Raw genomic sequence first — 13141 nt, 5'->3', positions numbered from 1 at the left:
TGACTGTACAGAGCTTCTCCATCTTTGGCTGCAAAGAATATAATCAATCTGATTTCAGTGTTGACCATCTGGTGATGTCCACGTGTAGAGTCTTCTCTTGTGTTTTTGGAAGAAGGTGTTTGCTATGACCAGTGCATTCTCTTAGCAAAATTCTATTAGCCTTTGCCCTGCTTCATTCCATATTCCAAGGCCAAATTTGCCTGTGACTCCAGGTGTTTCTTGACTTCCTACTTTTGTATTCCAGTCCCCTATAATGAAAAGGACATCTTTTTGGGGTGTTAGTTCTAAAAGGTCTTGTAGGTCTTCATAAAACCGTTCAGCTCTTCAGTATTACTGATTGGGGCATAGGCTTGGATTACCGTGATATTGAATGGTTTGCCTTGGAAACGAACAGAGATCATTCTGTCTTTTTTGAGATTGCATCCAAGTAATGCATTTCGGACTCTTGTTGACCATTTCTTCTAAGGGATTTCTGCCCACAGTAGTAGATATAATGGTCATCTGAGTTAAATTCACCCATTTCAGTCCATTTTAGTTCGCTGATTCCTAGAATGTTGACATTCACTCTTGCCATCCCCTGTTTGACCACTTCCAATTTGCCTTGATTCATGGACCTGACATTCCAGGTTCCTATGCAATGTTGCTGTTTAAAGCATCGGATCTTGCTTCTATCACCAGTCACATCCACAGCTGGGTATTGTTTTTGCTTTGGCTCCATCCCTTCATTCTTCCTGGAGTTATTTCTCCACTGATCTCCAGTAGCATATTGGGCACCTACTGACCTGGGGAGTTCCCCTTTCAGTATCCTATCATTTTGCCTTTTCATACTGTTCATGAGGTTCTCAAGGCAAGAATACTGAAGTGATTTGCCATTCCCTTCTCCAGTGGACCACATTCTGTCAGACCTCTCCATCATGACTCTCTCATCTTGGGTGGCCCCACAAGGCATGGCTTAATTTCATTGAGTTAGACAAGGCTGTGGTCTGTGTGATCAGATGGCTAGTTTTCTGTGATTATGGTTTCAGTGTGTCTGCCCTCTGATGCCCTCTCACAACACCTACCATCTTGGGTTTCTCTTAATTTGGACGTGGAGTATCTCTTCACAGCTGCTCCACCAAAGCAAAGCCGCTGCTCCTTACCCTGGACGAGTTGCCCTTCCTGACCTTGAGTGTGGGATAGCTCCTCTAAGCCACCATCCCTGACCTCTGACATGGGGTAGTTCCTCTCAGCCACTGCCCCTGACCTCGGATGTGGGGTAGCTCCTATTTGACATAAACATAGCAAGCTCCCAGGCCCATTTATCAGGCTTAATGACTGAGGCCAGGGATTTCTTCCTGGAAGAAACCCATCCCTTGAAGCAACATAGTTCCGGCTGTTTCAGTGCCCCTGCTCATTTCTTCCCATTCTACTCTCCCTCCATTTAAATACACTTAAAGAAAAAAAGGAAAAAAACAAATAAAAAAGCTTAGTTTTTCCCCTAACTTACAAATTTGTTGTGATTTCACTTTATGTGAGGTATCTAGAACATGCAGATTCATGGAGACAGTAAAACAGAGGTTACTGGGGACAGAAGGGTGAAGGGAATGTGGAGTTATTATTAAATGGACACAGAGTTTCTATTTGAGAAGATGCAAAAGTTCTGGAAATGGAAAGAAGTGATGCTTGCACAACATTGTAGGTGTACTTAATGACATTAAATTGAACACTTAAAATGTAAACATGATAAAATTTATGTTAGGTATATTTTTACGACAGTAAAAACACACCGAAAAAAAAAAAAAAAAAAAAGCTCTTGACACCACAGATCTGCCGTGGCATCATTACGTACTTGTTAATATAATGTTGATGCCATTAGGTTTCAATTGCCAGCTGGCAACCATCAACGTTTGCAACTACATAGATTAAAAACAAACACACAAAAAATCTTCCCAGTATTTACTGTTCTCTCTCAGCAGCTTTCACTATGGTTTTACTCTTCTCAGACAGGCACATAATGTTCTTATCATTTAGTAGGTAGGAAACCGTATAGAAACCAATTTGTATGAATTTTGGCCTATGGGAAGAATTAAGTAGTCTGTTTCTATTTAAATTTTGTATTGTCTCAGACCACTGACTAGTGCCAGAGAAGTTATCGAAACTGGCCTCCAGGAATGAAGATGTTTCATAAGAAGCCAACCTTTTGATACAGAGAGCGCCAAAGAGATTTAAACCTGAAGCACCAAATGTGATTATGCCTCCAATTTTCCGTTTTTTCCCCATAGACTCATAATCATTTTAAAGTAAGCTCACACATTGGTGATTTATTGCTTTTATCAATAATATGCTCAGACACCATTTTCCAAAAAATGGGCACATAAATTACTCTAAACAATAATATTTCTTCAAGAAGTTAAAGTGGACTTATCCAAAATAAAAAAGAATTGGTTCCAAAAAAAAAAAACAAACAAACAAAAACCACTCACGAGACTTAAATGGGAGAACATAGTTCACTTTGTTTTCATGTTAATATCTATCTGCATCAAAGAATTCATCTTATGAATTACTTAAAAATAACCTAAATAAGACAAATTACAAGGGATGAATTATTGCTATTGAAAGGATAACTTGAACCAAGTCAAATAATTCTTAAGAGGCTATAATTATCCCAGAAAAAGTTCCTAAGCAAAGCCATTATTTTACAGTACAGACATTAGAATCGAACTTTCATTCATTTGCCTACTTAAATTCTAGAGGACTGTATCCTGTGGTGGAGCATTTATTTTTCCTAGGATACAAGGTAAACTCAAAGTAGAATATTTACAGACCAAATAGGTCTGTACACTGCACAGACCTGACCGGCATTTGAATGCTCCAAACTAAATAGAACAGAACTTTCAGGCAAGAGCATGAATAAAAGGCAAGACGAAGGAGAACATTTCTTAAATTCTCACTTTGTTCTGACATTTGCATTGCTCAACAAAAACTCACAAAGCTTATCCTACAGGACAGGTCCTGTTCTAAACCCTTTGCAAAGGCAGACTCATTTTATCCTTCTGTGTAATAACGTGCGACCATTATCCTTGTGTGATAACCTGTGGTCCTTAATGGGGAAACTGCCTGAGGTCACACAGATAATCAATGAGATCACAGAGCCAAGGATCAAAACCTGAGCATTCTGGCCCCAGGGCCTGAGTGCTCAACTCGCGATTCAGGCATTACACATTATTGTTGTCTGTCTCATCTTCTACTTGGTTTACTTTTGTCTAGGCAGAATGTTTTTCTTTGCTTGAAAAGAAAGTACAGCATTGCCAAACTTTGGTGTGTTTGCAGTAGCAGGTCTTATTTCCAGCAGCACTAGTTAACTAGTAAGTACACAGGCAGGAGCATGGCTAGCGGGTGGTCTTTCTTTTATCTCTTTCTTTGGGGGTGGTCTTTCTTTTATCTCTTTCTTTGGTAGTTCCCACTCACTTTTGATAGGTACATCTCCAAAGGTGCTCTCAACTGTAAAATGTCACCTTTTTGCCATCACTCTGTGGGAAGCAAGACTTTGTGCAACCCAAGGGCGTTTCCCATGTGAGAATTCACAGAGAAAGGTTAGATGTAAATGCTTTCTTTTTTTTTTTATTTCCATACTTCAGATTGCAGGAGTTCTCCGTAATTACTCACACTAACATCTCTATCAAGACTACTGATTATCTTAATGTCTTAAAAGTTGTACTCACATAAAATGCTTAATTTCTCATGACTTTTGCAGACATCAAGAGCTTTAGTTAATCATCTCTGCTGGTCTTTTCCATTTAAACAATGTTCTTCCTACAGATAAAGATGTAGCAAGGAAGTTAACTATTTTCCTGGACTGCTTACATGACAAAGGCCACATACAGAGCTTCTACAAGCCCTAGTTCCAGGCTTTTAAAACTGATTATGAAAATTAAAGGAGATCAGCTCTGGGTGTTCTTTGGAAAGAATGATGCTAAAGCTGAAACTCCAGTACTTTGGCTACCTCATGCGAAGAGTTGACTCATTGGAAAAGACTCTGATGCTGGGAGGGATTGGGGGCAGGAGGAAAAGGGGACGATAGAGGATGAGATGGCTGGATGGCATCACCGACTCGATGGACATGAGTTTGAGTGAACTCCGGGAGATGGTGATGGACAGGGAAGCCTGGCGTGCTGCAATTCATGGGATCGTAAAGAGTTGGACACCACTGAGCGAGTGAACTGAACTGAACTGATGAAAATTAACTGTGATAGTTCTTAATTGATAAGGTTATCAAGAATCTCAATTGAGTTAATGAATTTTGAGAACATACCCAGTGCTTGGCACAAAACAGATGGTCTAAACATTTATCTTTAATGTATCATATCAGCTTTGTGACCAGTGGCCTAAGTTTTTGCCAGCTCATTTTCTTGTTGCTTTAGTGTTGCACACTAAAGCAATAATCATCTAACTAGTTTCTTGATTCCAGTTTCATCGCACTGCATCCACTTGCTAGATTTGATTTGTTACAATAAAATTTTATCATCTTATATCTCATTCAAGTACCTTTGATGACATCCGGCAGCTAGCACAGGAAACTGGCACACAGTAATCATCAAATGAATATTTGCTGAGCAAATGAATGAATAAATAAGTGCCCCAAGGGAGACTTTCAAGTCCTGTCACAGTCAGACTCTGCACTCATTTCTTTCCTTATCTGCCTTTAGTTATTCCCATAAACACGGAACATTCATTTACTGTGTGACATCCACATGTCAGATACCAGACTGGTTGTTGAATATTCAAGGATGAGAAAAGAGCTTAGAGCTTCTTTGAAAAGAGTCCCTTTAAGCCAAATTGACTGATTTATTGTCTCTTGCTTCCCCTTTGCCAAGGTTTTGAGAGTGCTGTTCTGCCAGCCTAAAAAGCTGCCTCTCAACTTTCACACTCTTTTTATCCTTCAAGATTCAGCTCGAACTGTTCCTTATTCTGCATAAACACTTACCTAACCACCCATGTGTAAACTGATCTCTCCCCCATTCTTCTTCTGACTTGCTAAGACAATTATTTTTAATTACATCATACTTTACTTTCGCCAGGAGTTATAATTATATAGTACATTATACTTTTTCTGATACTGCAATGCTAAAATGTTATTATGTATATATATATATATATACACATACACATAAATAACTCTAAAATGTTATTATATATATGTGTGTGTTTATGTTTAGTCTCTCAGTCGTGTCCAACTCTGTGACCCTATGGAATGTAGCTCGCCAGGCTCCTCTGTCTACAGGATTCTCCAGGCAAAAATATTGGAGCGGGTTGCCATGCCCTCTCCCAGGGGATCTTCCCAACCCAGGGATTGAAAACATGTCTCTTGCATTGCAGGCAAGTTCTTTACCAGCTGAGCTACAAGTGAAGCCCATATATGTGTATATATCACTCTAAAATGATATCATATATACACAAACTGGAATCAAGATTGCCAGGAGAAATATCAATAACCTCAGATATGCAGATGACACCGCCCTTATGACAGAAAGTGAAGAGGAGCTAAAAAAGCCTCTTGATGAAAGTGAAAGAGGAGAGCGAAAAAGTTGGCTTAAAGCCCAACATTCAGGAAATGAAGATCATGGCATCTGGTCCCATCACTTCATGGGAAATAGATGGGGAAACAGTGGAAACAGTGTCAGACTTTATTTTTTGGGGCTCCAAAATCACTGCGGATGGTGACTGCAGCCATGAAATTAAAAGACGCTTACTCCTTGGAAGAAAAGTTATGACCAACCTAGATAGTATATTCAAAAGCAGAGACATTACTTTGCCAACTAAGGTCCGACTAGTCAAGGCGATGGTTTTTCCTGTGGTCATGTATGGATGTGAGAGTTGGACTGTGAAGAAGGCTGAGCGCCGAAGAATTGATGCTTTTGAACTGTGGTGTTGGAGAAGACTCTTGAGAGTCCCTTGGACTGCAAGGAGATGCAACCAGTCCATTCTGAAGGAGATCAGCCCTGGGATTTCTTTGGAAGGAATGATGCTAAAGCTGAAGCTCCAGTACTTTGGCCACCTCATGTGAAGAGTTGACTCATTGGAAAAGACTCTGATGCTGGGAGGGATTGGGGGCAGGAAGAGAAGGCGACGACCAAGGATGAGATGGCTGGATGGCATCACGGACTCAATGAACGTGAGTCTGAGTGAACTCCGGGAGATGGTGATGGACAGGGAGGCCTGGCGTGCTGTGATTCATGGGGTCGCGAAGAGTCAGACACTCTGAGTGACTGAACTGAACTGAACTGAACTGAACTGATATATAGGTATATATAACATAATATAGTGTATACCCTACCTCCTTACTGCAGTGAAAGTCCTCTGAGGTCATCCCTTTCACTTTTTATTTTCTGTTTATTAATATCCTCTACAGGTCTTAGGATCAACATTTTCTCCTACAGCTGTTCCTCAGTCAATATTTGCTGATTCATTGATTATTTAGTAGGTTACTAGATATTCAGATATTTAATATGTTGGCTTGGTGTCTCAGTACAACACATTGATCAATACTATGAAAAAAATAATAAATCTCTTGACTGCAATTGATGAAAGAGATGCTCCTGAACATTCAGGCATCAGAAAATAAAGCAACTGAATGCTTCCTTGTCATGAAAGAGAGGCACGTATCTCCATAGCTTTATTTTAATTCATCTCTTGCCCAGTCCTTATCTCTATTGCCATTTTGCCTTCATTGTTCAGAGTAGAGATTCTTTACCTGGAATCTCTGGATCCTTATACAGTCCTACAAATGGATTTTGTCAAGTTTTGGAACCCAGCAAAATCTCATGCATTCTAGGATAGAAGAAGAAAACTAGACAGTTTTTTTTACAAGTAGAGGTTTAAACCCAAGTTTATCTAGCTGAAAAGTCCCTGTTTTTCCAGCTATATCATTTATTATATCATATCATTTATAGGCTTTCTTGAGTTGCTAGGCAGATAACATCTGTGGGCTAGGACAGGGATTCGATCCAATCACCAAACTGTTATGTCCAAGGAAAGGTTTGTAACAACCACGCCCCCAGGAGTGGCCGCAGCAGAAGCAATGATGAATACTTATATATTATTTGAGATATGTCAGATGCAGCTCTAAATGCTTGATGTATTAGTGTGTTTTTTGTTGTTAAACCTCACAACAAACCTATAAGGTAGGTAGTAATAAAGTGAAGTGAAGTCGCTCAGTTGTATCCAACTCTTTGCGACCCCATGGACTGTAGCCTATCAGGCTCCTCTGTCCACGGGATTTTCCAGGTAAGAGTGCTGGAGTGGATTGCCATTTCCTTCTCCAGGGGATCTTCCCAACCCAGGAATCAAACCCGGGTCTCCCGCATTGCAGGCAGACGGTTTACCGTCTGAGCCACCAGGCAAGGAAGGAAGGAGACCCTTAAGTAGTATTAAGGTTAGGTATATTTTATAGATTAAAACTCTAAAACACAGAGAGGTAAAGTTACTCATATGCACAGCCCAGGGACACTAAACACAGTGTTGATAGGGTGGGGGAGTGGAGTAATATGGGGAAGAAAGAAGAAATGTTCCAGTCCATCCTGCATGCTAGGCTGGCCTGAATTCCACCTTAGCTTTCTTTCTTGGCTAAAGAAGAAAAATTGTCTAGGGTAGCTAATAAAGAGCCAGACACCCATTCCAGCTGCTGACCTTACTTTGAAGAGTCAGTCTAAGAATAAACCAGTCACAGTTTTGTGAAGATAATCACTTGCTTCCAGACCTCTTCGAAAATAAAGGGTGTCAGAAGAAGACCTTTCGAAGCTCTGGCATTCTTCACATCTTAGTATGCAGGTACAGTTTAGACCAATTGTGTTTGATGTCGCTGGGAAAGAGTGACTAGCTTGAAATGAACATTGACAACATGCAGAATATAGTTACCCAGTTAACTAGTGAGTTGTCAGTAGAAATCACTGTTTAAGTGGTTTTTACAGCAGATGTGGTATCTGCTCTGAATCTGAATATTTCAAATATCTATAACAGCAGCCAAGGTTTCAGTGAACCCTACCCCCAAACATTCCAAGCCAGGATAAGTTTCAGCCTTTTCCGCTCATGCATGGCTTCTTGCCTCAAAATTGTTTCATTTCCCAGTTGATTGCAAGAGACCTAGATTTTGACAGTGGTCCCTATGGCATCTTTATGACTTGCTATGTGTGACTTTTTGTAACTTCATTTCTTCTATCTAAAAATAGGTATGACAACAGATGCAATTTAACATCTGATTAAAGGCACATATTTGAAATAAACTAACATTCAGTAAAGTCCTTAGGATTTTGGAGATGAGGTTCTTACTAAAACTTAAAAGATAGAAATATTTGTTCCTCCACAAAGATAAAGTTTCCAAAAAATTGTAAAACTGGTCACAGTTTTTAAACAAGTCTACAAAGACATGTTATTCAAAATTTTTTATTATTAATTTTCTATACCTTAAGAGTTTGAGCTTTCTTAAAATGAAGTATAGTTAACAGTAAAGTAGATTAGGTACTAGAATACTTGGATATTCACTCCTGTTCTGCTTCTTACTGGCTCTGTGAGCTTGGGCAGGTCATTGGACTTCAGTAAAATGATTTCCCTTGCCCAACTTAAACGATTGCTATGATATATATCAGAAAACAATAAAAGCTAACATTTACAGGAAGCTTAATTTCCTGGGATAACAGCCATGCTCTGAGTTACATGCCCTAAACCTTTACCTCATTCCATCTTTATTTCAACGTTATGAATTAGGTAATACTTTTAACCTGTTTTACAGATATGGGAACTCAGAGAGGTTGAGTGTGCTGAGTTCATAGAGCTTACTATAAGAGGGAAGAAACTGGATGTGAAACTTAGCTAAAACAGTTCTGCTTTATAAAATTAAGAAGGTCCGCATATCAAGATAACGTGTTTTCTCCTCCTGTTCTAATTGTTCCTCTTTTTCTTTAATACCCTGTTCCCCTTCGCTTTCTCCTTTCACCTCTCTCTCTGGTAACAACTGCTGCTGTTATTCATCATCTACCAGGTAGTACTATAGCAGATTGTTTTTTTGTTCTTTGCTTTCATTTTCATTTTCATTTATGTATTTATTTGGGGGCTGTGCTGGGTCTTCCTTGCTGTGCATGGGCATTCTCCAGTTGCGGCGAGTGGCCGGGGGCTACTCTTTGTCCTGGTGTGTGGGCTTCTCACTGTGAGAGCGTCTCTTGTTGCCCAGAACAGGCTCCAGGATACACAGGCTTCAGCAGTTACCGCGCAGGGGCTCAGAAGTTAAGGTTCAGGGATCCAGAGCACAGGCTCAGTAGTTTTAACGTGGACTTAGATGCTTCCCAGCATGTGGGATCATGCAATCCATGTCTTCTACAGCGGCAAGAGGATTCTTTACCACTGAGCCACCAGGGAAGCCCAGACTGGGTTTTGATAAAGAGTGAACCAGACCTGGGCAAAACAATAATCATCCTCAGTCAATGATCTATCTTCATGTTATAGTCATTCATGAAGTGTTTCTTGAGAATTTACTTTGGGCTGGTAGTGGGGACACAAGTATGAAGAGGATGTGCTTTATTCCTTGAGATGAAAGATGTACATAAATAACCCTACTATGAACAAATGATTGCATGTTATAAGAATGAGATAAATGTAAGAGAAGGTCAAGAGGAAAAAATTAATTGATTCCAGACTTCCCTGGTGGCTCAGATGGTTGAGCGTCTGTCTACAATGTGGGAGACCCAGGTTCGATCCCTGGATAGGGAAGATCCCCTGGAGAAGGAAATGGCAATCCACTCCAGTACTCTTGCCTGGAAAATCCCATGGGCAGAGGAGCCTGGTAGGCTACAGTCCATGGGGTCGCAAAGGGTCAGACATGACTGAGTGACTTCACTTTCAAGAGGATCATAGGGCTTCCCTTGACATTCAGTTGGTAAAGAATCTGCCTGCAATGCAGCAGACCTGGGTTCGATTCCTGGGTCAGGAAGATCCCTTGGAGAAGGAAATGGCAACCCACTCCAGTCTTCTTGCCTGGAGAATCCCATGGACAGAGGAGCCTGGTGGGCTACAGTCTATGGGGTTGCAAGAGTCGGATACTACTTTAGTGACTAAACCACCACCAAGGGGGTCAGGGATTTTGCACCAATGTCCAGGGAAAATAATTGCCTTCTTTTAAATCATCAGACTAACCAGGCATGGGGTTATTAAATGCCAAGGAGAAGAGTGGGGTAAGGTGTTAACATTATGGAGACTGGGCTTGGAAAATAAGGCAAAATATCATGTGATAACAGCCTTACCCCCTCTTCTTTAGGTAACACACATAAAAATTTAATCCCTTCAAGTTTCATCAAGGCAAAGTATATTTACTGTAGAATTGTGTACTTAGATGGCTAGAGAAGGGAAGAAGGGAGGGTGGAGAAAGGAAGGGTTATCCTCTCATGTTTCACAGATGTTGATTTCAAGTTTCCACCTGGTAACAGCCTAGGGGCCAGGGCATAAAGATACAAGTCAAAACATAGAGACACACAGAGAACTGACAGCATCCAGCAAGGGAATTACAAAAGCTCAAAAAAGCTTTCACTGGCTGAATAAATATCTTTCCTTGTATTTGCACTTTCTTTTTTCTATTTACTGCATTTGGAAAGAGCCATAGACTTTATTGCCTTTTCAGAGTTCTGGATTACATAAAAATATAGCCTACGAAAATAAAATTTTTCATATACAGGCTAAATTAAATTGTGATCATCTTTTAGTATCTATGTGCTTTATTTAAAAACACACATAACTGGTAGACAACAAGGAAGGTTTTAAACTATAAGTAAGGGAAGTAATAAATGGTGTGCTTTTCATATAAAATCATGGCTTTCCTCCAGGGAACTTTAGAAATATGTTCAAGATATATAGAAAACCTCCATATCATAGTACTTGAATTTTTGAATTTGCACAAATAGCCCAAGGCAAGTAAGAATCCGAATGAGTACTCATTTATTTTCATAGCCCACACTTAAAATAATTTCATTCCATTTGCCAGACTTACACATCCTGAAAGCAAGAAAAAAAAAAAAAAAACAAAACAAACAAACTGTCATTTTCAGAAGTATGATAAATGTGACTCGTAAAGAAGACTAGAAAGAGTGGATAAAGCAGTAGGGTTGGGGGTGGGGAAATAAACCCTTTAGTTACAATTTCAGGGAAATGAGTCGACACAATGAAACAAATTCCAAGTCAAGTTGCTCCACTACTATATTACAGAAGCAGTTTAGAATTTTAAGCAGATACAAAAGGAATAAAGCATTTAAATAGGGAGAAAAAAAGGCCGATAAAGTTTCTGGCTACAATACAAGAGACATATCATTACCATATGATCTAATGTGGGTGTCAGCCGGATTGTGTTCATTGAGGGAAACCTTATTTTTTAACTGTGCTATGGAGTAGAAGCAGGAGGTTTTCAACCTAGTGACAGTCACAGAGCAGCACCTTCCCCCTCCTCCTTTCCACACCTGCAAACTCTTTTGCTTGGGCTGAATATTTAGTGTAATTACATCTCAGCTTTGAGGGCTCCTGTGGCAAATCCCCGGATTAAAAGGTATGGTTTTCAATAATTGTCCTGAACTCTGCTACAGACTAATAAAACTTTGATCAAGTTAAGAAAAAAGGAATTATTTGGTAAGAGAAAACGAGAAAAAAAAATGTGTACTGAACTTTTAGTAATGTTTCTGCAGTGTTTTAAACAAATATTGCTTGAAAACAGAAACGAAGTATTTGGTAAAATGGTTGTGATGCATTGTTTTAGTTCTTTCTCTCTGTTTTTACAAAGATGTTTCTTAGAGAAACTATAATCTAACACGGTGACTCTCTTTATTGATGTATTTTGTGTTTTTACTTATTAAATGTTTAGGAAATGTTTATAGAAAAGTATTCTAGACTGGCATGCTATTCATAGTTGGATTGTATATTTAAGAATTTATTCTCCTCCTGAATTCTTGTACATTTTAAGAACTTTTAAACTTCAGAGACATGAACTTTGGTGATTAGTTATAGAAGTCTAGTGTATATTTCTACAACTTAGAAAATAATAGAAACTGTCACCAGAGAGGTGAAAACAAACACTGGCTCTATTTATGCTGATTATTAAGGACCTAACTAAGATGATCTCACAGTTAGCTACATATTTACTAAAATGTAAAGAAGAGACTGCAGAATTTTTGCTGCAAATGAAATTTTATCATAAGATACATTCACTGTAGAATGAAAGTGTGGGTTATTTTTCTTTCTAATTTCAAAACAGGGTAATATGATGACCACTGATTAAGTGGGCTCCCAGTGATATAAATACCTGCGGCTTTTTCTTCAAATTGCTATTTTGACCAGAGAAAGAATCAGATGCCCCCTATAGTACCCCTTATTGATAGATGGATACTGTTTTATGGTTTACTTTTAACTTATTTCTATTATTATTGAGGTTTTTAATTCACCCAGTGCTGGGGGGGTTTAATTTGCTTTGCATTTATAGCTTCACTTATCTCCTGAGGTTTAAATTTTGACTTTGAAATTCACACCAAAGGCATAAATGACATCATACAAATGTTGATCTGAATGGTATAATTTAATGGGATGTCGTTTAAGAAAACTAAAATTATGATTTTTGATAGAACACATTAACTGAAGTAGTGGCATTCTTAGCAATTAGTATTTAGGAAATAGGCATACATTTCGAGAATACTTAAAATGGTTGAAATGAAATTTTAATAGTATATCATCTCGATAACAGTCTCCTTGATGTCCACATGGGCTATGGCTATGGGTTTGTTTGTTTTCCTGATTTATTAAGAGAGGAAAGAAATGATAGAGAGACTATCACTGTCAGTAGCCTAGATTAATTAAGATGCTGTGTTTTAAGTATTATGATACTAATCTAAAAGAAGTTATTTCATTGAGGAATTTGTGCAAAATACCTGGCCATATTATTTTTACCCAGGACATTCAGGGTTAAAATGGACACACATGCACCCACACACACACACACACACACAAGAAAATGATAAGTAATGGAAGCTAAAAACTGTCTGTCTGAGTTCAGATTCAACCAAAAAGAATGTTGTGTAGAGAATTTGTACCATTTTAACAAGAGTAAACAAATGTAAATGATAATATTCCCCTGAGCTAATGT

General features: G+C 38.9%; 1 protein-coding gene across 1 annotated transcript in view; it reads left to right on the top strand.

The window, feature by feature from the left end:
• Positions 1 to 11220: 11220 nt before the first annotated feature.
• The window catches only part of DCN (decorin), a 37346-nt gene continuing 35425 nt past the window's right edge, over positions 11221 to 13141 (top strand). The window contains exon 1 of the mRNA XM_068969993.1: positions 11221 to 11557. The gene's annotated coding sequence lies outside the window, so the exon portion shown is untranslated. The remainder of the gene's footprint in view (positions 11558 to 13141) is intronic.

Source organism: Capricornis sumatraensis, chromosome 4, assembly GCF_032405125.1.
Source record: "Capricornis sumatraensis isolate serow.1 chromosome 4, serow.2, whole genome shotgun sequence".
Classification (NCBI taxonomy): domain Eukaryota; kingdom Metazoa; phylum Chordata; class Mammalia; order Artiodactyla; family Bovidae; genus Capricornis; species Capricornis sumatraensis.
The sequence above is the reverse complement of the archived record's forward strand: the minus strand, read 5'-3'. Positions and strand labels throughout refer to the sequence as shown.